Source organism: Neolamprologus multifasciatus, chromosome 3, assembly GCF_963576455.1.
Source record: "Neolamprologus multifasciatus chromosome 3, fNeoMul1.2, whole genome shotgun sequence".
NCBI classification, from domain to species: Eukaryota; Metazoa; Chordata; class Actinopteri; order Cichliformes; family Cichlidae; genus Neolamprologus; species Neolamprologus multifasciatus.
In genome coordinates, this window is record NC_140441.1 from 13,848,652 (window position 1) to 13,875,281 (window position 26,630).

A 26,630-nucleotide genomic window follows, 5' to 3' on the forward strand; every position below is an offset into this window, starting at 1 on the left:
TGTTATATCATAGGACCCTTTCTTAACACTGTGGGTCAGGGAATCAAATTGGGTCAGCAGCCCATCAGCCACAGCATAGCTCAAATAAAGCACCATGCAGGTGTTGGTAAGCCTGGCATAGTACTAAACATACCAGGGTCCCATTGTAAGTCTCACACATACAGTATGTATGGCAGTACAGTCGTACTAGAAGCAAGTCTTTCTACTCTGCAGCCTTGTTTTTCTTTTCTTTTTCTTTTTTTAAATGTATGGAGAGGATCCATAATTCAGTCACTATTTTAAAACAAAAAAACCCAGCAAGCTCTGATTTTCTTCTCATCAGGTTACACTTGCGCACACACTGTTACAAATACTTGCAAACATGATAAACATCTCTGGAAAACCCTATCAGAACATATAAACAGATGTCATGCTAATTCTGGTTATTTGTGAATTAAGGCACTCAAACATATACACTCTGTCTCTGACATCTGTCAGTGTAACATTATTGGCTCAAATGACTCCCTGTTTGGCTGTTAATTGGCTTTTTGGTTGTAGGGGCGGCTCAGCTGTTGTGTTCGGTGTTAAAAATCTCACTTCTGTTTGTGTTGTGGCTTTGAAATGGCATCCCTCTGCCTTTATCTTGCCAGTAAATGCACACATTGTGGCTTAGTGATAAGGTATAGGAGTGAGTCACAGCCACTGATTGCCATGCCTAATAGTTGTTATAGCAACTGTAGCCTAGATGCAGAAAGAGTGACGGGGATGGTTGATAACAGTCAGAGATGCGATGAGGGGAGATGAGATGGTGAGTCACGGACGGACACAAAAACATCACTGAAGAACGATGGGGATATTTTCATATGAAGCAATCTGTAAACTGACAGTGCAGAAACTAGAGTGTGATGATTACACGGTGATATACAGTATATGCAACCCAATACTTTGAGTAATGACCAGGCATAACTATGCATCACGACGGCTTTACTGGTTGACGCAAATTGCGGCTCAATATCTTCCATTAGATTCTGGCTTTACGCTTTCTGCCTGAAACTAGAGGAGCGTTTGCAATCTAGCTCGGATAGCGAGACGGTGTTGATATAAAAAGGAGAGTCTTGTATTCTCCTCCCTGCTACATGGTTTGTTTGGTCTGCTTCCAAAATGTGAGCTCTGTATTAGACCAGGCTACACTGTCTCGTTTTTGAATCATAACTTTGTATTGAGTAGATGAGAAGATGAGAACTCTAGTGCCTGAAATGAATATACTTCTTTTTTTAATCTTGGGATCTCAAATGTTCTCGGTAAAAGCTGAGGGGAAGGAATGGAAAAAGGTGGTATAGATCACGCAAGAACTACTTTTTTGCTGTTTTGAATGGTGCCATTGCTGCTTTAATATCCTGCGTTTCCTGTTGAAGCATGATGCTTGAGCAGCACATTAAACCAATGAGATATTAGTTATCAAGAGCAATGCAGTTTGGGCATAAGCCTGGTTTTTTGCCCATCCCATCAAGCCATTCATTTGTACGTCAATAGACTGCAGAGTTAGAAAACATTGCTTTTTGCTACTTATCTTGAGTGCCTCTTGGTTGTTCTGGGAAGCTGTAATGACTACCAGAAACTCTAAACTCCTAAAAATAAAACTCCAAGATGCTCTCCAGCTTAGCAATGATATCAGGGATTGTTATTTCCTTATGTCTAGTGTCATCATTTTCAAAAAAAGAAAAGGAAGGATGAAAATGCTTGCAGCAGGAGAGAGTGGGAGTGTGGGGAGGGGGACAAAGGCACGGAAGCCTGCAGTGACAGCCAGTCCCTGGGGCAGGTTGATGCTGGAAGTCGACTGCTCCTGCACTCCTGTGGAGCCATGCATACTAAAATGTGACAATACTCTGGCAAAGTGTAATACTGCTTAAAAATGTCTTCTCCGCCATGTTCCCTGAAAAGCCCTAATGTCAGGTAGTGTCTTCATACGATCAGCGCTAAACCAGCTTTACCCCACGCTTTGCTAACACTTGGTTTGCCTGCGGCATGCTGAATGTCAGTAATGCTCGTGCAGTCCTCTGTTGTGCGTCCTGCATCTGTCTCCATGCCGTCATTTGACCTTTGTCTGTCTCATTCATTTTTTCCTCCTCTACTCTCGTTGCTTAGCTCTTCTAACTCTCCTGGCCTTACTCTCACTCTGTTTTTAATTTTCACCTTCTGTCTCCTCTTCTCCTTGTGAAAGCCTTCTCCTCGTGTCCTCCCTGCCCACACTGTCCACTCCCACACCTCTCTCTTACTGTACCGCTCCTCTTCTATCTCTATTTCCAGGGATCGGGCTTTGTTTCCTCATCTTCTATCCTCTTCCTTGTTATCTTCGCCTATCCTGTTTCTGCATCCTTGCTCACCTTCCATCTTTCTGCCTCTGGCTGTTCTGTAAATTACCACATTTTCTTTCTTTATGTCTCATTCCCTCTTTTTCTTTCTTTCCGTCTTGTCTGCCCTTGAGGCAACCCAAGTACGACAATGTTATCAGTCACAGCACTACCTCACCACCTTCTCCGGCAGCACTTCCTCTGTCATTTTGTCTCGTCTCCCTATTACTTGCTGATTCTGCTGCCCTCCATGTCTCCTTGCCAGTGCTGCTCTAACTTTCAGTCACAAACTATCACACACCCTCTGATCCTGCAAACCACACATGATTATATGCTGCACCCTGCCTGTCTCAGAGGCACCCTCCCTCCCTCTCTCCTCGCTATTTCTTTCCTCCCTCCCTTCATTTATCTAACTTTCTCACTCATCTCCTCTCTCCATCTGCTTTATCTCTTGATTTTTTTCTTCCCCTCCCAAACTGTCATTTCTCTTTCTTCTTACTCACTCAGCGTCTCACTCTCTCCTTCATTTGGTGCTCTTCCTCTGTTATGGAGGAGATCTCATTTACAACCAGAGCAGTGCAGTATTGAAGCTTTCTGGCACACAAGTTGGATGTAAGTGATCTGCTCAGCTGCTGATCGATCAGAGCCAAAGAGATAGATAGCACCCTGTCCCATTCATTTACTCTCACTCTTTTTCTTTCACTCTTTTCTTCTTCCATGCTCTCATTTCAGCCCCCCCCCCCCTTTAACAGTGATAAAGATGCAAGTAGTAAACATGTTCTTAATCCGATAAGTTTTTTAAATTGTGAGGAGTTTTCTTTAAATTTCATATTTATGCAAAAAATAAGAGTGACACAGCAGTATGCCTGAGGCACTATGGCTTTTAATAGCTGCTTCCAGCCTAGGATGAGTGTTTCTTCTGATTCATGTGTTCCCTTTAGTGACAGTCAGTGTAGGACATACATGTGACTGTACTTGAGTCTCCTTTGGACCTTAGCCAGTACACCTCTGGTGCAAAAATAATGAAGACCCATTCTTATTTGTGAATCCAAAATCTGCACACAAAGTGGTCTCTAGAAAGGTACTCAGATTACATCTTCAGATTACTATAAAAAAAAAAGATCATCTTATACAACTGTGAAACTCAACAAATCCTCTTGTTTGAAATTATAAAACTCAGATGTTTGCCACAGCTCATAAATCCCTCAACTTCCTACATTTCTAATCTTACCTGGTTCTATCGGGTAACTGTCACTTGCGTATAATGTAACTACAGCAATGCCTTAAACTTTTTCAGTTTTTAACCACTAGTTGAAAATCCTTTTGCCTACAGTATGATATTTATCTCTGTTCATCTGTTATACAAATATATAGCTTTTTTGATTCCAGTTCTTCCCCCCTCTTATCTTTCCTTGTCTCTTTGGTCTCTGTGTGTGACACTCTTGTAATACTGGATTTTTTCCCCTCTGGGAATCAATAAATTCTTATCTAACGCTTTGTACCGATGCCTCAGAAAGCTATAGTACGGCATGTGTGCGCGTGCAGTAACTGAAATAAGCTAGGTAAGTATCTGCACTTGCTATATACGGTTGTAGACATGAACTCCCACCATGCTTGTCTAGTGCGTGTTCCTGTTTGTGAATTAATGTGACACTTGTCTGCACTTAGGAAGTCTTCTTGTGCTCTTAAGAGTTTGCTGCTGAATTTGCAATAAGCCGGGAACACACTTATGTGTGTCAGCACAAACCCACCCACACTTTTTTGCACTCTTGCTCGGGCCCATGTGCACAAAGAACAAGACATCGCAGTATATAGCAATAAGGACAAAAGCCCACTGGGACAAAGCCTACTTGACACTTTTTGGGACAAAAAAAAGTCAAGGAGGTCAGTCGATAAAAGATTAATGATTAAGAAATAAATCACAGAGGAGAGCATAAAAATGCACCGGGAACTAGACAAAGAGGAGTATGAACAACAAACTATTAGTCTGAAAGTACATGAGTATTTGCTAGCTCATCCAAGCTCTTAGGCTTGTGTACCATATCTGTTGTTTGCAGGTGTTTTTGTTTTTTTTACTCTATTTTGGGAAATCTCTTTTTGCACGACCCTGCGTGAACCCATAGCTGTCCAGAGAGCAGGAAACAGACTGTTGATGAGAGCAAAAAAGGCTGCATAAAGTGAGAACATGAGCTAAAAGCATCTATGGAAGGATCTACTCTGTACCCTCTGCTCTGGAGCACAAGTCGGTGCCAAGAGACTGAACCTGACCTCACCCCAACTCCAGCAAGCTTCAGTTTTAACGCCCACCACAAGCCCTGGAGGGTGCCGCTTCTCTTAGTGAGGACAAACGCTGCTGAATGCGTTGCCACTAATGGCTTTAAAATGACGAATTTTCATTAAGTGTTTTTTCTGTGATACTGTTGAACCCGAACCCATGCAATTAAAATAAGCTTAAGGCATGACTTGTGGTAAAAGCTCTAATGCGTCTTTTTGAAGTTTGTTTTTCACATGTTGGACCTAATGCACTTGGTCCATGTTGTCCTTGGTTTCTGTGGATCATTATTAATGTCGGGGCCTTTTTAAATGCCACTATTAATAGTGTTAATAAAATCCATGTGTGTCTGTGTGTTTGCACATGTAGGTTTGTGATTATATTTCCAAATCTGCAGATTGGCGTGTGTGCACGAATCCACTTTGGCACTCGCAAATGCCATTAGCCCATAATCGACTTAGGGAATGTTGCAATGTTTATAAACAAGGGGATTTGTATTTGCTCTCAGAAGCCACTTATCACAAGCGCGGTAATCCACAGATCTTATTGGGCTGTGAATAGGTGTCCCACAAGGCTTCAGTCAGAAATCACTGACAGCCAGACATCACGTTGCCACTAAGCGGTTAATGCTGGACTACAAGGCGTTTAGTTTGGAGGTAGAAATGAATGGAAAGTTTTAAAGCGGCATCATTTGACTGTCTATTCATATGGCTGGCATGCACTTGAGCTCTGCTGCATTGTTTGATGTTACAGTACGCAAAAGCTCCGCTAGCATAAATGCCGAGATCAAATATGGAGGCAGCCTTTCATTCGCTCGCATTCAAATTCTTTTTCGGTTACACTAAGGCTTTCTAGCATGCACTCTTACTCATAATCCAGGCCCTTCATATTAGGTGAGCACTTGCATACAGAAACAACCACGAGCATACCAAAACAGTCTTCCCACACAATCATAATTATAGGGAGGCCGACACATAGACACACACTCTCTCTAGGCAAGGAACAAAAGAACACCCACGTAGCCTCTTCTTGCAGCAGTCGTGTGTACTGTAAGCCCACTCATCCTTTTGATACTATCGCTCCTCTGTCGTACTTGGTCCTCTTTAGTATGTATAGAAAGCACAGGGACGGGGTAACGGTATTGGATATGGAAACAAACAACAAACGCAGAGGTAAGGAGCGTGAAATACAGTGAAAGTGGGAAGCAAAAAAATATAAATGGAGGAGGGAAGGGTGCAAGATGGGATAAAATGAAGCCAGTTGGAGGAAAAGTGGGATGGAAGAGGAGAGTCTGAGTTTGAGGAAAATGGAGAGAGAGGGATGAAGTCATTGTGTGTGAATGCGTGTCGTTAAGCGGATGGGCAGAGAAATATGTAAAGGCGATAAACGGGTGAAGGCCGCCATCCATCACTGTCAGAGAGAGGGATGAGGGAGGGAAGACGGGATTTGATTAGGGGAAGGGAGAGCTGCTAAAAACGACTCTGTATGTCATCGCCGTCACGATAGTGGTGGGAGAAGTGGGAGTGAAAGGCGATGAGGTAAGGAGGAGTGACGAGGTTAGTGGTCAAGAAAATTACAGATAAGTTGGGATGGGACATTTAAAGCACCGCATCCTGAGGTCGGAAAATTAAAAGTAAAGGCCAAGTATGTGAAAGTGGTCTTTTTGTTCCCTCTCTAAATGCTGTTTTGTTGTTGTAGGAGTAGAATTTAGTAACCCAGGCTTTACCCGACTAAGCAAACGACGGGCTGCTGTCCCAAAAGAAAATGAGATGATTACAAACGCTCCAACTTTAGATTTCTTTCAGGTCTTTAGCTGACCGAGAAGTGTGAAGATCATTATCTTTCAAACAGGAGTTACAGTGTAATCCTAATCTTTGTGTCAAGCATGGGCCTCGCAAGAAAGAACAAAAACATGCTCGTTTGTGTGGAGTCCTTTTTCGGTCTTTTCATCTTTTTCCCATATAGATGGGGGTACTGATGGGGGAGAAAGAAAGCTCACAGAACCCCTGAGGTAAATAGGAGTGGAAGAAGTGAAATCGGAGAAAAGAACTGAAGTGTGTTCTCTTTAAAATAAAAAGACTGCAGTTTCTTCACAGTGGGACTCCAAAATAATACACTTCTTATGAAATACTCCACTCAACTAATTCCTCCCAAGCCTCTATGTTGTATTTGAAAGAGAAAGAAATGAGTGTGTGTGTACGTACTCGTATATTCATCTGTATGCAATACCCACTCTCACTAATTCCTGTTGGAATCCTTCCTGTTTGGAAGATTTTAATAATTGTTTCTATTCCTGGAACGTCTCATAGCCAGATATTTAACGTGTTTTCATTTGGGTTTTTGGTTTAATTATTTGTTTTTTCATTCCTGTGAAATTTCCCACCTATGTATCAGTTTATGTACTAAGTGGCTCATATATTATCCTTGTTTTTGTCTCACTGAGGCACATTTCACAGTTCTTGCATGAAGATCATAAAAGCTCTGGTGGTTTTGGTGATTTTCTTAAGCAGTCTGAAGAGCTTTTACTCTTATTTGTACAAAATTTGAAGACACGAGTGTTTGATCTGAGAGATTCTAGCGTTGTAGGGTGCTTTTGGCTCCTGTACCTTATGAAAAGCCAGGAGCTCTTGAAACTATCTAATCTTTAAACATGGCAACACTTAAGAGAAAGCAACCCACTCTGCTTGTTCTCCGCTCACTGTGTTTGGAGTAGGGAAAAAAATGGCAATATTGATGGAGTCTTTGAAGTTTGGCTTTATAAAAGCTGCCACTTCGCATCAGCTTTGCATAGATAAGCAACCCAGTCTTTAATGAACTTGGAGTGGCTTGTTAAAAACTGTTTAAAAAGTCATAAAAGTTGAACCACCTCAGTTACCTGTGATTCTTTTCGAAGTGTGGCTGTCATAGTCGCCAGACTTCGTGCAATATGTAGAAGCGCTCGGCTGCAGGATGTGCCAGACATCCAAAAACCAGGTGTTAACCCTGCTGTTCTGATTTAGCGCTGGCTGTGAATTGGTGAACCACGGAGAGGCTGAGCAGGAAAACCTGACGTGGTGAACCACAGCAACGAGTAGGCCTCTACTTGGTGTCACGGCTCACATGTGCACCTCCATCTGGCTATTTTGTTCCTCTTCCATCAATCAAATGAACATATAGCTTTGGAGGCTTTCTTTCCAGTTCTCTAACAGTGTCATTACTATTAAGGTTGTTATAACTGTGGCAGCCAATAACCCATTATTTGCTGAGGGTTTGTAATTTAGTTTCCTCCCCTTGGAAAGCCCACACAACTGCACAGCTTGGGGATTATATTTTCTGGGAGGTAAATTGAATTGGCAAACAACAGAGGTGACAGTGATTTTCTTTGGCACTTCATTGGCACAGAGGGACGGGGAGTGGTGCCGTTACGATTTGTTATGTAACTCTTGTATACACCGCCTGAACTTTCTTCCTACTGGTATTTGTGGCCATTATAGAAGTATACCAGCACAGCTTGTGTTGTGTGTGCATTTTTCACCAGGAAGCTTTTCTTAATCGTCACTCAGAATGCAAAGCAGGACTTCAACATTATGTTTTGAACATCCTTTTGTAAATGCTAGCAGTCTTTCTTTCTATACATCTTACAGATGGATTCAGCAGCTGGATCATGGGGACAGCTGAGCAAATAAGGGGCATAAAGCACTGAAAGTAACTTGGTTACATTGCTGTGCCAGAGTGTCTTTTCTACTTGGAGAGTAATAATTTTTCATTGTGGAGGATAGCTGTCATACTGCTGATAGGGGGAAGCAGCTCAATGCTTTTCTCTTTTGATGACTTCTTACTCCAGATGGCAATAGCATAGTAGGATCTAATTAAATTCCACAATGACAATAAGTAAGCCAATAAAATCATGTAATTAATAGCTGACGGTCTCCGTGTTTCCACATGCTCATTGATGCTATTCCATATTGCGCTGATTGTGAAGGAAATTGTGTTTGCATCAGTTGGCATCCAGGAGCCATTCTTTAAGACTTTGCCGTGATTGAATCACACGGACTGCGGGGCGGACACGGTTCTTGTAGCAGAGTGGGTTGGCCACTAATTGCACAGTTGGTTGTTTGAGACATGGCCACATACGCTTTGACAAATGTGACCTTGGGCAAGGCACTGAACTTCAAGATGCATGGAGGTGGGCGAAAGAGAAACGCACAGCAAAGCACTTTGTGCGAGCGTGCCGAGGTTAAAACGAGTGCAGACTGCTGATGTCACATGACATCAGTGGGGTCGTTAGGGGAAAGGATGGATTAAATGGCTACGTGATGTCAAGAGCCTCGAGCTCAACACGTGTGAAACTTGAAAATTAAAGCAGGAGGCTGTGAAATCTTTGCTTCGTTCTGCAGTGACCAAGTTGCGCCACTTTTAAAGTTCAGAAAGGTGTTTTAAGGTCTGAAAAACAACATACTGTTCACGGGGGGGACGTGTTGTTACCGGCCATCGTGCATGTTCCTCATTCAACATCTTATTGTAGATGAAAGCAAGTTAAAGATTCTTCACATTTATGGTGCTCATCTGGCTATCTGCTTCTAAAAAAAATTCTAATTGTGATGTGCTGTTGAATATTAGTGACTTCACCTGTGGTGTGACACCTATTATCCTTAAGTCTGGTATCAGTAGGCATTCTCTTTCTTGATTTGTAAGATTTTAGTGAAGGTTGATTGTGTGTATTTGAGTTTGCAGACACAGAGGGGTCACCCAGGAGAAACTCTTGCTTCAGTTTCTAATCCTAGTTTATTTTTCTTCACACAGTCACATTCTTGAACTTCTAAACTTGCACCCACTTATATATGGTTATGCTTACATCCACAAATTTGCCTGCAGACACACAGTAATGTAAGTGGTGTAAAATAGCTGACCTGCCACTCACTTTAAACATAATGTGCTTGCATTTTCCTGTCCTGTTTTTATTTATTTTTTTACTCCTTCTGATGCTCTTTCTTCATCTTCGTCTCTCTAACTTTCAAGCTCAGCTTCATTGTCCCTTATTGACTTGTTTTGGCGCCTATTTCTCTATAAGCAGATGACTGCTCATTATCTGATTGCCTTTCCATCCAAACTCCAACCTAATGTCAGCCTTTCAGCATCATATTATCAACGGATGCTTTTGTGCGTGTGCACCTGTGCGTGTTTACGTCGATGAGGCTAATCAACCACAAATTCAGTACAAATACAAGTCTACAAATGATGTGCCAACACACCACTGCTGATCTGTCAACATCCCCACCAGTCAGAAACCCTGCAGCGCCAATTATATGGACTCTGATTGGCTGACGCCACGGGATGCAGCTTGGCGGAAAAGCGTGCGCGTGTGTGTATGCATGTGCATGTGGCAGTTTGGTGATTCAGCAGGGTTTTCAGCTCAGTGAGGGGAAATCCTGAGTAAGAGAACAGTTACCCAATCAGCATTCTGCATCCAGCACAGTAGGTCAGTGACATGCCAGCCAGGCCTCTGCATCAGTGATGGATGTATTGATTAATGCTGCACAGACGGGCGCACACACACTTCCACACAGGCACACACTTCTATAAAAAATAAACTGTCTTCACTAATGTGTTTGTTCCTTTTTCTACCCTTTTTCTATTTTATCTCATTCGATTTTCTATATTGCTCTAGTGGTCACCCATTTTTCTCATGGCCCTCTCTGAACCAAGGGAACTTAAATGTGGAAAGACAAAAGGCCAGTGATAAGAGATGGGTAGCACAAGTAGAATCAGGAGGCATAAATGTAGCATATAAGCGATTCCTTGCTCGAGTCTTGTTAGCGTCAGGCGTGTTTGATCTGAAGCCACTTTTAGCTGTTATGAATCACAACTTGCAATGTAACTCACCACAAAGAGCTTTTTTTCTCCCAGTGTGTGATACTAATGCAGACAAAACAAGGCTGCACTGCAATGAGCCTGCAGGGGAAACTGGTTTCCCTTGAGTTTGTTGATTACTGCATCTCATATTCTAATGCTTAGCAGTGCTGATACATGCAGAAATGCTGCGTGCTTTGCTGTGAGACTTAAGTGTTTCCAGCTAAGTACAAGCCGGTTTCTTCTGACAGTCATCACCCACACGCTGCATTCTGCACCATGATTCACTTGAACATCTACAACCCACTGCATCTGTTGGTGATATTTGTAATGCAGACAAACACATGTGAACTGAAGACGTAGTGCTGGTTTGGCAGGAAGCTGTTCCCAGCATGTTTAGCAGAATTGTGGGACATACTTGCAAACTGATGGTCTTGATGTTTTCCTTTGTCGGGCTTGGATTTAAACTCGATGTGAAGAATGTACATCTCAGCAGTTTAAAAGAGGCTGACGGTGCTTTAAAAGCCCAGACTTTCTTTTTCAGTTCTTGGTTTTAAACTCTTGAAACACCTAAAATCAATCATCGAAGAGTAAATGCACCCAGAATATCAGTCAGGGGACCTGACGGATTAAAGGGCACCTTTGATTTGTCTTGGTATGGTATAGTGCTGGGACAATCAACAGTCATTTATCCAGCAAGAATGCCAAACCGCTTAGGCTTTGGAAGTATGACCCCATATTTCCTATTCTTTTTCTGCCTTTTTACAGACTGAACATGCGGTAAAAGGTTTAAATGGGGTCATAACATCTTGCATTTTAGGCTCGTTGGAGAAAAGTTTTGATGGGATTGAACACATCAAAGTTTTGTGCTGTTCCTGTAAATCCATCTGTTCTCTTCCTCCATCTCTAGAGGGGGTTTTCACAAAGCAGGATTAGCAAGTTAGCCCGATAAGTTTAAAAGTACTCTGTGAAATTTTGTTAGCAATTCTCAGTCTGCATAGCTGAATCACATTACATAAACCTAATTTTCTCATTTAGTTTCATAGATTTGGATCAGTATTAGCTAGAGTGGAATAATCTTTCACAGATACGCGGGTTAATTCCTAATCTTAATTTGCGAAATTCTGCTGGGACTCATTGCATCTGAGTTCTAGGTGTTTATAAAACGCTGCAGGAACCATTAATTTTATTATTTTTTTCTAATTCTTGTTTCTTCTTTGTGTGTCTCCTTTGTGTGTCTCCTGTGTGTGTGTCCTTTGTGTGTGTCCTTTGTGTGATTTTTGAGCTGACCCTTCTCTTTGTTGCTCACCGTTTTGGTCAGGACTAAATGGGTCACGCCTGATGGAGCTTGTTGGAGCACACTGACCTGACCATCTTATATTTGCAGTGTGTGTTTTGCTGCTACAAAGGACATCAAGTTCAGCATAGCTGCTTTTTGATAATGGAGGTGTGCTCATCATGTTCTCTAATCTCGAGAAGGGTAAAAGAGATCGTTCTGTGGCAGAATAAAACAGAACTGGATGAAGAGAGCACAAATAACAGTGTTCATCTCTAGCTATAGTTTCTACTTCTCTTCAAATACGATTGCTGCGTGAAGTCTTAATTTCCACCACATCTCCAACCCCTCCCCCAAGTTTCCTCACGTTCACACTCGACTTTCCCCCATTTCTCCCATCTCCTGGATATCTCCGTCCCCAAAACCCACCCCTCCATCTGTCTCCAGTGGTTGCCGTGGTTACGGTTTGTTCTGCTCATCAGGCGCCTGCTGCGCCTAAACAGACTGTCAACAGTTTAATTACTCATACTTTCATCCCCGTGTCTTTCCTTACTTTCTGTACAGCACGTTTGCTCGCTCCCTCCACGTCGTTACGGGTAACCTCTTGGTAACTCTTCCTTTTGCTCCTTCAATCATTCTCTACTTTTATCTTCACACTTCCTTCCGTCATTTGACATCTTTTGACTTTCATCCTTTTTTCTGTCATCCTTTCGTTGCTACCATTACATCCTACAAATCTACGTTTGACTACCAACTGTCTAATTACGCAATCTTTTATCATTCAGTCCCATCGGATTGACTCCATTCGTTCACACACCCCCTCCTCCTTGTGTCTCTGTTTTATTAGTGCAGTTTTTCTTCTCAGACATTGTTATTCCTCTATTCCCTTATCCCCACGCTCTCTTATCATCCACCTCTCAAGTGTCATCGCTCGCCTTTTCATTCTTCATTACTCAGTCTCTCTACATCCTCCGAGTGTTCCTCCCTATCTTAAACAGTGTTGTAATTACGCCTCTTCATCGCACTATCGTTCTGTACCTCTCTGTCCATCATCTGCCGCTCTGATCCCTGATCCCGACAGCGGCCTGATGCCTCATCCTTTGATCCTCCCACTATTCCTTAACAGCTCAGCTTTTCACGTCTCTCCCTTCACCGTTTGTCATCCCCTCTTTCGTCCATTCATCCATCAAGTGCCATCCTCCTGACAGTAACCACGTTTCAAACTTTCCACTTCTCTCCTTGATGGAAAGTTAGTTAAATCATGCAGGTGCGTGACTTCCTACATCCATCATAGGTTATGATCTTTAATGTTTAATCGTGCCTGTCTTTTTTTTGTTTCGTGTAATTATCATTAATGTTCATGACTTTTCCACTTATTTCAGTCCCTCATCTTCCTTTTGGCTCTTTATTCATTAATCAGTGAGGCCCCGCAACCAGCTACTGTCCTGTCACCATAACTAAGTTTGACTTTTTGCTATATTGAAGTGGTGTGCATAAGTATTTAATAATGGGCTCTAATCTACGTTTAGCTGGCTTTTCTGGGGTATTTTTACCATTTCTAAAGATTAAAAAATGCACGAGAGAAAGTCTAATGTAATTATTAGCATATCAGACTTGTAGTATGCTAGTATAATTATAATTACCCAGCCTAGTCTTAATTCACAGGCCAGATGCAGTTCATTCTGCAAAAATGTCTGGATTTGCATGTTGTTTGAGCTAGATCACACAACCAACACTGCCCGGTAACCCATCAGTTAATAAATATATATAATATAATATATACACACATTTAGTTTGTTTGTCTTGGCAAGTCTTGTATTTTGAACAGCAAGTGCCCCATCTGTTCACCTGCCTTACTGTTGCCTGGGAATGACAGGCAGACACCCTCAATAACAAGACGCCACGTGGAGCATTAACAACATAATTGAGAAATTGTTCTTTTATTCTGCTTTTATTTCACTGTTTGAGTCAAATGACACTTACCTGCTCTGTATTCTTATGAAACTCAGTAGCAGGAGAGCAGAGCCAATTATAGATTGATGATTTGCTTAATAGAAAGCAAACAGCCTCTTTGTTGCACTTCAAAAGGAGTTAGTCGTCATTTCTTCTGCATTAGCTGTGCCCCCGTTCAAAGCGGGAGTCAAAACTGTAAACTATCAATGGAGCAAATAATGAGCCCTGTCTTGGTTATTCAGACAGCTTATTGTTCACACGTGCCGTATTGTTTTAAGCTGAATCTCGTTTGTTTCCGGGATAATTAATGTTCCTCTAAGGTAGAATTTTCACTTTTCCTATAAGCCGGGCTCGATAATTGGCTCGTCTTTTTACATGGAAAAGCCCTATGGTACGTTGTATTCCCCTCGTAGTTATATCTCCAAATAGCTCATTACTGGTGTTAGTGATCTTTAACAGAGTTGCCATGCAAGACTAATTGTAGCCAATGGTAACAGTAGAAAGCAACATAATGATGACCATCTGTCACTGTTAATTATTTCTTCTCATCTGTTTTTCTATTTTTAATTCCCACCCAGTCAATCCTAATTCATGTATTATTCTAGCCTGGATGTGTCTCTTTCTAACTTTATTATCTAGTCACTCATCTCAGGTCTTTTTTCCCCCACTGCCTTCATTTTAATGTAGTTTCTTGCTTCTGAAATCTCGATTATACAACACTGTGCTCATCTTGATCCTTCCATTTCTTTGCTTTTTCACTGTTACCATAAGACCTTCATCACGTCACTGTGTATCCTTTCCTACTTCTTCCACTCATTGTCTTTTCCTTGTCACATGACAGTCTGTCACTGATTATAACTCACCCTCTGCCATCCTTCCATCTGACCTCTCTTAGCCTTCAATACCCACCACCACTATCATGTTCCACCCCTCCCTTTCCTTTTTCCATCTCTGCACATCACTATTTACCCTCTCTCCCTTCTCCGTTTCTTTCTCATCGCCCTCTTATCCTTCTCTGTCCAGTCTGTCTGATCTCCCATGTCAGTGTGCCAAATCTGCGCGTTTGTATGCGCACGCAGGCAAAGCTTACGTAAAAAGCCCCGAACGAAGGGAGGTTAGTACGGATCTGTGCTGCTTAGGCTGCTGCTGCTGACACCACAGACACACAGTCATCCCCACAGACACACACAGCACGCCAGGTGAGATTACATAAAGGCAAGGTGATGAAAGCCAAGCTGAGACACACCTAGTAGGTAATGTGATGCAAGACAGCTGGCTGACACTCAGACACACACAGATTCTCAGTGAGAGGGTAGAGTGAAAAAGGATGTGAGAAGAATACAAGGATGATAAGAAAAGGTTAAAATTGGTGCCAAGTGGTAGATTTGACACTGCTTCTAACTTCTGAATGCACTTTTGTTTGTTTTGTGTGTGTGTGTGTGTGTGTGTGTGTGTGTGTGTGTGTGTGGGAGAGAGAGGGAGAGGGGCACAGAGCTCTGAGTTCCCAGTTCAGTGAGTGCTGGTGTGCACTGCATTGATTTACTCAATGATTCAGCACAAGAGAGCTAGCCATGCAGATATAGATTTGCCTTTTCTGGTGTGTGTGCGTGTGTGTGTGTGCGTGTGTGTGTGTGTTTGGAATTGCATGGACATTACCTTTTCCGTCTGTGCGGCTCTATAATCCAAATCAGCTCCACATGTTATCCTGGTTTGAGGGTGTGTGTTTGTGTGTGTGTATGTTGCACAGATCTCGCCCCAGGTGTTTCTACTTATTCTGAGCCAGCACAGGGGGGGTGGGAGGTTATTGTGTGCTTGCACTGAAACCTGTCCTACTGCGCTCCACACTCACACATCCCCACACACATCAAAAGGAGATGGATATAGGTCAGTGTCAGACAACCAGAGAGAAATTCCAATCCCGCGATATCCTCTTAGGCTTCTATAGATGAAGAAAACCTGGGAAATCCTGAATTACTCGCTCAATCCTGGCGCGGTATTCCGAAAAAGACTCGGGTTTGGAAAAAATCCAGGAATCCACTTTGCTTAAAATCCTATTTATGGCATCTTGATACGATTTCCTCATGGCTGTGTTCAACTTTTCTGTTTCAAGCAGTTCAGTCGAGTAAGAATCCAAGCAGTAGTCTTCACCTCCCCTTCTCACCTCCTCTCTCCTCCATCACCCTCCCTTTGCTCCTTTTTTTTGCCTCCACTCTCAGCTCCCCTTTTCTTTTATTCATTCGTCTGGTCCTTTCTTCGTTCTTGTACCGCTCAGTTTTGTTTCTTTTCACGCCTTCCTCTCGTCCCTCACTTCCAGGAGCGGTCTCCGGTGTGTCTCGGGGCTCTTCTACACTCGCTGCTGCATTTGTTCTCCCACGCTGAATTAGCCGTTTGTTGATGACCTTGGAGGCAAGTGCAGAAAAGGTGGTTTGGGAGTAACCTGGGAGATGGCTGGAAAACCTAAAAAGAGAGAGACACAGTGTAAATGCAGTGTGTACTGTGCATGCGCTCCATTTTGAAAACTCCTTTTGTGTGCATCATAAATTATTAATCAGCCTTTCGCTGCTCCACCCTGCTGACCTCCCTTTTCCCTCTGATGCCTCCACACCTCCCTGTTTCCACAACTTCTGTCACTCACGCCTCTCTTACAGCCCCCTCCTCAACTTGCCACCCCTCATTTCTTTCTCCCTCTGTTTCCCACACTCCCTCTCTATCTCTCACCTGTCAGTCAGAGGGAATCGATAGCTCCGAGACCCTCTTAGCACTTCTCAGTAGGCTGCAATGGATGATTCTTGCGCTCGCAAATGCGCTCGGCACGCACACAGACACACAGTCGTGCGACACATTTACACATGCTGGCGCCCGCATCCAAGTAGCCATGCAGTGATACTCTCTGCAAGCACGCACAGCCTCTGCATCTCCGTTTACTTGCTCTCTTTGAATCTCACGCACACACACACTGAGCCTAATAAAACAACTGGTCTATTGATCAGTGGCACGAATGTCAGACGGTTCAAAAGTCCACCCGCCTCCACTCTCTGGCCTGTCAATCAAACCGGCACCTTTTAAGAAAGCAATCTCATTATCGTGCTTTAAATCTTTGCACTCTGTCAGTGTCTCTCGGCGAGTGTGTTCCTTTCAGTGTGGCTCTATATGTTAGTGCCGCAGCTACATGTATGTTACAAGCCCACTGGATTTTTTTTTTTTACATTTAATTTTTATTATCTGCAGTTCATTTCTTTTCGTTCCAGTTTCTCTTCTCCTCCTGTGTGCACTTTGCTACTTCAAAAGCACAGTAGAGCTATTTTTCTGTTTTTGAGTCGTCTCATTGTTCTTTCATCTTCATCTAGCATCTTTCACCCCTGTTTTGCCCTCTGTGAGATAAAAAGATGTATTTACTAACCTCGTTTTCCGGATCATTCCACCACCATGACTCCTGAAGCCGTCACATTTCTCCGTCCCCGCGGCTTTCGCTCTCTCAGCTCCGTGGAAAAACACCCATCTCTTTCTCTCTGTCTCTTCGTCTGCCTCTCTCTCTCCCGTTGGTCGTCCCCTCACTCGGTCGACAGCTGCAGCGCTCTGTCTGCCTCCTCTGTCGCTCTTCCGTCAGGGCTGTAGGCTGATTGAATTTTAAGTCATGTTAATCCCACAGAACAGGTACTGAATGAAGGAGGGGACAAAGAAGGGAGAGAGAAAATGACAGAATGCAGAGAGTAAGCTGGCTTGTATTTTTAGAAATCTCCTCTCTCCTCAGGAAGGGATCTTTCTTTTACTTGTCCTGCTTCCACAGAGTCACTTGACTCTTGATTTTGTTTTTTCCCCATTTGTCTGCATCTCATCTTCTTTTCTTTTGTCCTTATCTGGGGAAGAAGTGTGCGATTCTCATTGAGCAGCAAAGGAAAGCGCTGTGATCGGTCTCCGGCAGCGTCAAGCATCAGACTGAGAGTGTGTGCACAAGAGAGAGGCATGTAGATGAGGAGCAGGACAAATACAGGGCTGAGGTGTAGAGGGGTGGGGGGAGAGTAAGGAGGAAAAGAGACGGAAGATGTGCTAAAGGAGGAGGAAGAGCCAAGATGAGGAGTTGGGGATGGAGAATGTGGGAGACTAACAATGAGGAAGAAGAGTGATGACAACGACCTACACTGGCTCAATGTAGTTAATTTAAAATAAGTAAAAAGATGCACTTTCAGAAAATTGTGTGCTCAGATGTAGATGTGGCACCGTGTTGTTTTTAGTCCATTGGTGGGATTTGTTGTTCTATATATAGGGAATGCACAGCATGGCACGCATTACCCCCTCCCACCAGTTAGGTGTCTGTACTGGACCCCGTCTTTGTTATAAAGCCAAACGTCATAGAGCACTAATGAGGCTGTTTAGTACTAATATGATTAAAATTGAGATACTTTAATATTAGTCTTCTGTTTCATTACATTTCACAGAGTTGGAGTTTACTGGCACCATTTTTCCTTTATAGCTGCCAAATTCTTCACAGCTTTTTTTAAAAAGTGCTGGAAACGTCCCTCAGAGATCTTACGTCTATATTGACATGATGACATCACACAGTAGCTGCAGATTTGTCAGCTGCACATCCATGTTGGGAATCCCCAGCTCCAGTGTCTTTTCCTACTGGGAGCGGCGTCATAAGATATGTGCACTGATCATAAGGGATGGACATGATCAGCAAAGATACTCAGGTGGGCTGTCGTGTTTAAACAATGCTCAGTTACAGCAGCAGCCTGAACCGCTGATACAAAGCAGGATGGATCCATGCTTTTCTTTCTGTTTATGTCCAAGTGTGACGCGACCATCCAAATATCACAGCTGATTGAGGCTCATGAACATTTTTCCACTCTTTTGTTGTCCAATTTTGGTGAGTCCATGTAAATAATGGCCTCAATTTCCTGTTCTCACCTTAAGAGTGTCGCCCATTGTCGTTGTTTTGCTGCTGCTTTAGCCAATCTGCTTCAACCTTCCACATGTTGTGTTCAGAGACGCTCTTCTGCATTTGTTATGCTTGTTTACAGCCTTGGTTATAATGAGCTGATACTTAAGTTACTGTTGCCTTCTCATCAGCTAAGATAGTCTGGCCATTCTCTGACCTCTGGAATCAACAAGGCATGTTTGCCCAGAGAACTGCTGCTCACTGGATATTTTCTCTTTTTCCGACCATCCTCTGTAAATCCTAGAGATGGTTGTGTGGGGAAAATCCCAGTAATTCAGCAGTTTCTGAAATCCTCAGACCAACCTGTCTGGCACTAGCACTATAGCACACTGATAGCCACTTAAATCACATTTCTTCCTTATTCTGACGCTCGGGTTGAACTTTATCAGGTCTTCATGTTCACATTTTCTAAATGCATTCAGCTGCTATCGTGGGATTAGATATTTCACATACCTTTAGATATTTCCATTAAAGAGAATTTGAAACAGCGAGTGAATGTACACAGACAGACGGAGACGTATAGATATATCTCTCGCGCGCGCGTGATATATCTGTGGAACCAGCTTCCAGTTTGGATTCGGGAGACAGACACTATCTCTACTTTTAAGATTAGGCTTAAAACTTTCCTTTTTGCTAAAGCATATAGTTAGGGCTGGACCAGGTGACCCTGAATCCTCCCTTAGTTATGCTGCAATAGATGTAGGCTGCCGGAGGATTCCCATGATGCATTGAGTTTTTCCTTTCCAGTCACCTTTCTCACTCACTATGTATTAACAGACCTCTCTGTGTTGAATCATATCTGTTATTAATCTCTGTCTCTCTTCCACAGCATGTCTTTATCCTGTCTTCCTTCTCTCACCCCAACCGGTCGCAGCAGATGGCCCCGCCCCTCCCTGAGCCTGGTTCTGCCGGAGGTTTCTTCCTGTTAAAAGGGAGTTTTTCCTTCCCACTGTCGCCAAAGTGCTTGCTCATAGGGGGTCATATGATTGTTGGGCTTTTCTCTGTATCTATGAAGCGCCTTGAGGCGACATTTGTTGTGATTTGGCGCTATATAAATAAAATTGAATTGAATATCTGTCATAGATATCTATAGATAGAGCTCTATTTATCTATAGATATCTCGATATATATCTATATATAGAGATGGATATCGAGATATCTATATATCGATATAGAGAGAGATATCGAGATATTGCTATAACTAATGCATGTTATCTACTCTCACATTTACATTTCTACATGCAAGCATAGAAAACCTTTTTCTCTATATCTCACTTCAGCATGCTGGGAAGAATAAGTAGTTCTCCCAGGTTTCTCTTTTCCACAGTGTGCACAGTTGTTCATTTTGGCCTTCCAGGTATGAAGCTCTTACTGAGTTCTGGGATTTTTTTTTAATATATATATTTTTTTACTTTGCAAAATTAAGAAAAAAATGAGCCTAGGGGTTAAACTAACTACATGCAGGTGTGTTTGCAAAGTGTTTCTTGCTGAGAAAGGAAATACAAGGAGTGTATTGCACAAATGGGGACAATAATGCACATTTTCAGATGGTCTCCATGCAAATGGAAGCATAATTAGCACTTAATTGTATACATAAAAGTGACATAAGTAGTTGTGTGACAAAATAAGAGACCTTGGGAGAGAAGCTAAGGTTCCGCATGCTGCGTCTCTTTGGTTTGCTGTAGATTGAAGCATACGATCACCTTCTGTTAAAAAACAGGCCTGAAAGATTGTGGTGCAGTCATATATATAGAGAAGTACTGATAAAACATATTTCGGATATAATATTTCGTAGTTGTAGGGGTATTTTTACACAAAATCTGATGGAGGGTTGGGTGGACAGAAGGAAGGAGAGATGGAGGAGGGGGAGGAAAAAAAGACGGCTGGTGTGACAAGGGGAAGCGAAGTTTTCACCGCCTCGAGCATCAGTCGGACCAGGATGAGAGCGGGAGCAGACGATGATGATTAAGAGAGAAGACGGGGACGTAGGGAAGGGGCCAAAGATCTCTGAGGGCATAAGGGAGATAAGTGAGGAAGAGAGGGGTTACTGAGAGATGGAAGAGAGGGCTGGATGGAGTGATAGGAAGGCGATAGGAGCGAGTGCAGCTGATACTACTTCAAACGGTGGTCGAGGGCTTGATTTCCCTGCCGCGCTGATAGCTGCTGGGAACGGCCGTGAAATGGAAACCATCTTCAGGCGCGTGTATGTGTGTCTGTGTGCGTCCCATTACTAAGGCAGGACCTAAAACATCAGAGCTATTGGATGTTGAATTAAGTCACTCCCAAATTTCACATAAGCGCAGTTTTATTTTGCAACAAAATCACACACTGGAGATGAAACTTCAGAGAGAGATGGTAGGAAAGAGACGAGGGATGGAGATGTGGTTCTGTTATGGGTGAATTGGTTTTTCATGTATCTAAATTTCAACCCAAAGACTCAATTTTTTGTTCATCTTTCACAATTTATGGCCCCCTTCCTGTTTATCTCCTTTCTTCATTTCCATTTCAAGCATTTGACTCCCCATCATTCATTTTTTTCTTTCCTATATCCTTGATCTCTCCCTCTTGACTTTTTTTTTTCTTCCTGCTGCTGTGGGCCAACATATTTTTAACTTTGTAAGCCAAACCTCCCTCACAGGAAGGTCCAGCAAGGGGATATTTGATATATTATTTCATCCAGTCATTTAGAGCGGCCAGTTGATGGCCCGTTGATTCACAATTAATCAAACCTCTAGTGTTGTAGCACCCAGTTCTCTTCCCGGAGCGAGCGACCTTGCTGAACGAAATAAATGACATGACCTAATGCTGGCTAACGGATCAAGTGAGTCAGGAGAAACTCTCATTACTGACACAGAAGTTGGTTTATATACATCCCACTTCAATGCACTTATGAATAAAATACAATGCTTTTTCACATAAAGTAGGGCAAAGGTGCATCCTAAGCAGATCATCTGCTACTACACCTCAATCTGGTTAAAGTAAAGCACACAAGGGGAAAGTCTTTTTTTCCCTCGGACTGAGAACTAAGCAGAAAGATTGGCAGGATGTGTAGTTCACTCTGAGTAGCGCTGCACTTAATCAGAAAGAGGCCAGACCTGTTCTGGTTTGGTCAGGCCAAATTAGCCCTCAAAGTGAAAACGGTTGCAGGGGAGTCGGCCTACTGACCCGGAGCTGAACACATCCATCGATGTCTTTCTTTTGGTTCAGTGGTCAACTCACTAGTGGTGTGTGCCATCAGTTGCATATTTGTTTCTGACGGGAAATTAAAGCAAAGTTTGATTTAGAAATGGAGTTTGTATTTGAGCATCCACACCTCTCCAAAATTGACAGAAAGCAATGAGCTGTGAAAAAGACGAACAAAATCTAATGTAGATGCGAGCATCATGAAGCTAAATAAGACTTTCTTGTTTTTACTTTCTGCTCTTTTCTTGTGTTCAAAGATTTGGTCAGTACTTCTCACAGTGCAATAAAAAAAAAAGCAGAACAGTGTCCCTACCTAGAGGTTGTGCGTATTCGTGCTTGCTACCATCTCTTTATAGAGATGAGCAAGTAGCTGCCACTGCTGACTCAGAGCAGCCCACAGTCTTTGCTTTTCAGAGATGCGACTGCCATCTGACCACAATGATTTCTCCCTTGTAAAGGTTGCTCAGGTCCCCATCTGCGAATTCATCTTGCATCCAAACACACAGTGTTCGAACAGACTTAAAAAGATTTTGCTGAATGGCTCTTCTTAAACAATTGAGTAGATGTGGGCTACCATGAAACAGAAAAGGTGAAGTTTGGTCAGCACTGTGCAGCTTGAATCAAATATGGAACCTTGACAGCAGCTGCAGAACACGTCCTTGCCGGCAGCAAGTATATAGGTGTGTTTTTGAATGAGATGGGGAAAAACTGAAAACCATTTTCACCCTTGATGATTTAGTTTTTGTAGTATTTCACACTATGGTGCAAAGGTTTTAGGCATTTCACAAGTTTAGGTTCTTTTCCTCAATGCAGCCTTAAGTCTTAAATGCATTCTTCTGTAGACTGTGAGTCATACTGCCGGCATTCTTAAGCACTTTAAAATAAGCTGGATCTAAGCGATCTGTTCCTCTACAGGACACAGCAGCAGGAAAGGCTCATCATTTTGCCTGGACAGCAAGGAGCGTGTAAGAGCCTGTCAGAGGCGCACACAGTGGCTGAGATGAGGCACAGCGAGAGCAACTAGGAAGTTCATTTTGCTCTTTCAGGTTATTCCACTGTACTGAAACATGCTTGACTTGACTCGTATGCAGCAGTGACAGATCCCTTACTACAATCTGTAATTATCGGACACAAGTGGACAGATCAGGTAAACGGGTAACATGTTAATAAATTGTAATATCTCAAGAAAATCAGTGTTTCTTAGGCCAGCTTGAAATACCTGCGTTGACTGCCTTATGAGTGCACCCACTGCCAATCCAGTCAAATCAACATGCTTGTATCTTTTCTTCCAGGTCAACAAATATGCCACCACATATATTGTGGATTTCACATACTTGTACTTAATCCTCTTATTAAATAAGTTCAGGATTTTTTGTAAATCAGCTACTGCTTTCTGCTTGTGATTCACACTGAAAATTGTGAGACGCAGTGACTAAATATACGCAGCACTGAAACCCACAAACGAGTGCGCTCATTGAGCACCACTGTGCATAAACATGTCGCACATAATCACCAGTGTGGTAAATGCTTCTGTTCACACACACAAGTGTTGCACATACATCCAGAGAACATCCGTGACTGAATGCACACCTTCACCTACAGATTGAAATGACCGTGCGATACCACAACACAAACAGACTCTGTGGCCAACACGGCATTGGTGTTAGACGCACACACACTTCTCACAAGGCTAAATGAAACACGCACACAGAAACCTGCATGGCACACTTGCTCAGCTGTGATTTGAGGGTAAATGGTGTAGAGGTTTAGTACGAAGGGCAAGATTCCCCTCTATTTGTCTCAATCTGGGGATAATGAGAGAGAAGGACAGACCCATACATACACACACACACACACACACAGTTGCACAAACACACAGTCGCACAACATCATCTTCTAATTTTGCTCTGGAGCCGTTTGCATGTCATTTTTCTTTTATTCATTTCACCTGCATTAGTAATAGTGTCTCCAAATGATTTCCAAGTTGCTGCTGGTGGACAGTTTACCAGCAATGAGCCGCAGTAAATGCAGTGTGAGGGAGGAAAAACATGCTGGTCCTCATTTGTCTATATTGCTTCATGCGTACAACCCTGACAAATGCACTCAGACGTACGGGCACAGGACAGAAATGACTTCAGGGACGAATTGGTGAGAGCAAAGAATCGCACATTCAAGCTGAATATTTCCAAGAGTGTGTTGCTTTAATGAAGTGTGCTGCTGCAGTTTACAAGTGGAAATTACAAACGGTGGTTAAGAGGCAACTATTAACTTCGTGTGTGCGGGGGAACTACACAAATGGGTCTGTACAGAAATGCAGCGAGCTGTTAGAAAAGGCTGTTAAATGTCAAAATACAAAGCTGGGAGGTGCAAATGAAAATAATGCAAATGAGATTTTGTTTGTTGATTGTTTCCCCTGAAATAAGCCGCAGTTTCTTGGCATTAGTTCTGTGTTAGAAAAGTAGGCGTGTGTGTGTGTGTGTCTGAGTGTATTGGGGATACATTTGTGAACCCCTTGGGCTCATTAAATGCTGCGTGATTGTCTCCTATGTCACAGTTATAGGCAAACGCCATCTAAAATAGGAACACAACAGTAGACTTTTCATGTCTTTACTGAACACACGCCGTAATTACCCAGCGCTGGCTGGATAAGGTCATCTCTTCAATTAAATGACTCGCAGACTTCATCAGCATCAGCCACAACATAAGATGTCTCCTGTAGATGTTTGCACTGAACCTTGGAAGAGTTTTAGATGATTCTCCCTACAAAACAAGTTCATCAGTATTTCTGGGACATCTTGAACAGCCTGCTTGAGGTCATGCCACAGCATCTGAATTCGTTTGGGGTCACAACTCTTACTTAGCCATTCCAAAACATGAACTTTATTTTTTTTTTTAATATATCAACTATTCTGTTCAGCTGAGCCGCTGCTCGACACTCTCCTGTAGTAGCTGTTGTGATTTGGAATCTATTGTTCTCTCAATGGTGGGGAGACATCCAGGCCCCAAGCCGTGGTACTCCCTGTACCTCTATTAGTGTGCAGCACAGCCTTTTCCCCACAAAGAAATTGTGTATTTGTGTCTAAAAGTCATCTCCACAGTGTGGTGGTTTATACGGAGCCCCTCTGATGACATGGTCCAAAAAATAAATAAATTGTGGCCACAAAATACTACTTTGTGGGCACGAAATGGGTATAACGTGCCCACGAAATACTTATTTGTGCCCACGAAATAGGTATAACGTGCGCACGAAATGCTAATTTGTGGGCACGAATTGGGTATAATGTGGCAACGAATTCCGCATTTGTGGCAACGAAATAGATAACGTGCACACATCATATTGATACAATTCCTGGACAGCTGCGTAGAGACATAAGCATAAGAATAGGCTAAACCTATAGGCTAAACCATGGCCAGAGACAGTATGATTGAGTTTTATTTTTGTCATGGTCTGCGTGGCAGACCGTGGGTGTGTGGAAGGAGGACTCAAAATGCGGAACTCTGTGCGATTAATGCAGTGCGTTTATTTACAGTGAAGTAAACAATACACAATAATAAATCCCCGTGCGTTTCCAACTCCCGTGCCGTGTCTCCGCTCCCGTGAAAGTTGTGCTCGCTGCTCTCCCGTTCCCGCACTCCTGCTGGAAAATCCACAGAGGAAGCTGTTAACACACAACTACAAAGTGACAGACTCGCTTTTGCTGGGAACACTGACGGGTAGTCACTCAACGATCCAGCGTCGAGGAGCTCTCAGCCACACTGCTTTGTAGCTCCCCAAACATGGAACGCAGGAACAGCAGCAGTGCAGAACACACACACATAATATAATAAGTCCACAACTGTTCAGGGACTCTAGGTCACTCAGACTCAGATCCCTGACAATTTTAGGCTGGGAATGAGCTACAAATGCATTTTGAAAAGCCTGGCACTGCAAGGAACCATTATTACGGAGAAACATTTAAACAGGATATTGAGAGCCCAGTTGCTTTTCAGACGTAAGTACGACCCGGACGCTGGGATAGATTTTATTGTCAGTCAACTGCAAGGGCCTGGGAAGGATCACTGTTATTGGTCAAGTGTTTCGTGCCCACAAATTAGCATTTCGTGTGCACGTTATACCTATTTCGTGGCCACAAATAAGTATTTCGTAGGCACGTTATGCTATTCCGAGGGCATGAAGTAGTATTTTGTGGCCACAATTTATTTATTTTTTTTGGATCTTGTCATCAGAGGGGCTCCGTAGGTTTACACATTCGCCTAACGAGCAAAAGATCCCCGGGTTGATCCATGTAGGTGGGTTTGTGTCAGGGAGTGCATCTGGTGTATGTATAAACAAATAGAAATAAAATAAATGCTATTAATAAAGAAATCTGCCAAATCATATATGTGGAGCTACCCACTGTGGCAGGCCTTTGTGAAAAAGAGCAGCCAAAAGTGTTATTTTTGTCAGAAAGCTGGACTTTGGTAAGTATTGTAACTTAACCCTCTGGTTTCTATATGGCCATTTTTGGCCACTTCACTTTTCGGTTTTCAACCATTTTTGTTCTGTTAATGCAAATGGAATGAAACTTTCCAAAGGTGTGTATTTTATTAAAATTTTTTATTTTTCAACATCAGCTCCTTAATAATGTCAATAATATTCACTATACACCAAATTGTTCCCATTTTACTGATTGTGGCCATTTTTGGCCAATTGAAACCCATTATAACCACCTTTTTTGATTCCTTGTTACTGGCAGTACTATATCATGCGATTTAGGTAAAATTGCTTTCATTCTAAACTCAACACATGAAAATTGTAGTTTTTAATGTTTTTCACCATATGAGATCCTTGGCCCATTTTGTGCCAAG

The 26,630-nt window shown here is 42.7% G+C and overlaps 2 protein-coding genes across 3 annotated transcripts in view; one reads left to right on the forward strand and one right to left on the reverse strand.

Moving 5' to 3' along the window:
- LOC146521721 (leucine-rich repeat and fibronectin type-III domain-containing protein 4) overlaps positions 1-17,600 on the reverse strand; it is a 36,836-nt gene extending 19,236 nt beyond the window's left edge. Inside the window, exons 1-2 of the mRNA XM_085149221.1 lie at positions 17,061-17,600; positions 15,317-16,117 (exon numbers count right to left, since the gene is read on the reverse strand). The gene's annotated coding sequence lies outside the window, so the exon portion shown is untranslated. The remainder of the gene's footprint in view (positions 1-15,316; positions 16,118-17,060) is intronic.
- The window catches only part of LOC146521716 (pyruvate carboxylase, mitochondrial-like), a 316,433-nt gene that overhangs the window by 208,561 nt on the left and 81,242 nt on the right, over positions 1-26,630 (forward strand). The window lies entirely within an intron of this gene.